This window comes from Branchiostoma lanceolatum, chromosome 7 (assembly GCF_035083965.1).
Source record: "Branchiostoma lanceolatum isolate klBraLanc5 chromosome 7, klBraLanc5.hap2, whole genome shotgun sequence".
Classification (NCBI taxonomy): Eukaryota; Metazoa; Chordata; class Leptocardii; order Amphioxiformes; family Branchiostomatidae; genus Branchiostoma; species Branchiostoma lanceolatum.
In genome coordinates, this window is record NC_089728.1 from 23793251 (window position 1) to 23794836 (window position 1586).

The window sequence follows — 1586 nt, forward strand, 5'->3', positions numbered from 1 at the left end:
TGCAAATGTCAAAGACAATGGATTGCTCATAAGGCAGATGAACGGTCAATACAATACAATACAATACAATACAACACAATACAACACAATACAATACAATACAATACAATACAATACAATACATTTCAACCAACACTGATAAACGACAACATTTAATTTGTGGCTCTGTCAGGATACTGAATAACCACGGTGTATACCTTTTGCTTACTAACAATTTCTGATGCAATAGATGTATATAAGTAGCTTCTATTATCACGTATCAAAAGATACACTGTCATATGCGCGCTATCGTTACTAAAGATTAAAGATAGTCAACATACCATAATGGAGAAAGACAGACATAGCAGACTGTAAATCGATGGTTATTGCTCGTTGGCCATTGATCGATCTCAATATGAGACAATGTTATCTTGTAGATCAAGCCAGTATTTGAATGAACAACTTTTAACTTTGATACTCAAGGAAGCCATGGTTTTCAATACTGAATCTGTGGTCTTTGGAAATAGTATGTCTGTTATGAAAAATCAAATGACTCAAATATCAGATCGCACAGGATGCTGTTAAAAGAGGATGACGACCTTTGACGCAGGTGCAGTTTGACAGAAGGTCATACCATGACATTTCCTTGTTGGGTCGGCAAACGCCTGAAAGTCCGCCCAGCCAGTGCAAACAATGTTTGTAAAGGGTTGATAAGATATGATTTCTTACATTTGCTCTGTTTTTTTTAAACATAACCTATGACGCCAAACATACAGTCTGGCTTGTAACAGGTTTTGAAGATGATTATAGATTGAGCTGTTACCTCAGTCGGTTGTCAGTGAATTTCGCACAGCCGTTCTAAAATAATCCATAACACACACACAAAACTAGAAACATAGATAGTTTACGTTTTAGGCTCTGTATGGAATACAGTTTTTATACGTTTTACCACACCAACATAGTTCAGTCAGTTCAACAAAGATCTAAAATCAGTATGTAACGGATTATGTAAACCTTTCTATTCACAATAAAGTCCTAGTGACCAAGCTTTCCTGAACTACAATATTTTAAATCAGAAGTAGCCGTGACAAGCAATGGCAATTTATAAAGTCGGCTTTGGCACCTACCACGTCCCTAAAACTTTTTTCCAGTGTGACTTAAACAATGAACTCAATGCGATGATAAACGTTAAACAGATCGGATGCAGGTAGCAGTACAGGTGTATTTGGTATCTTTCTGTACAATCTTGCTTACAATGTAAATTCTTTTGTGGGTTAAATTCCACGTGCATGGGCAAAGGATCAAAATAGGGCGCACTTTGCTCCTGAGCTTGCAAAGGACAAAGGCGGGTGAACTTTATAGCCTTAAGGCTCCCAAGGGGTTTTTATAGCCTACGCTTAAAGTTTGAAATAAATTCGAGCTTTTTCAAACTAGTCTCTCTGCTTTATTGAGTGATATAACCACTTTTCATTCACATAATGCTGCAAGATTAGGTACAAAAATATAGCCAGGAAAACCATCAGATCTATTAAAAAGAAAACAATCCCTTGTTGGAAAACAAATAAACGTCTGACCCGGGGGCTGATAGACACTCGGTTTGTGACTCT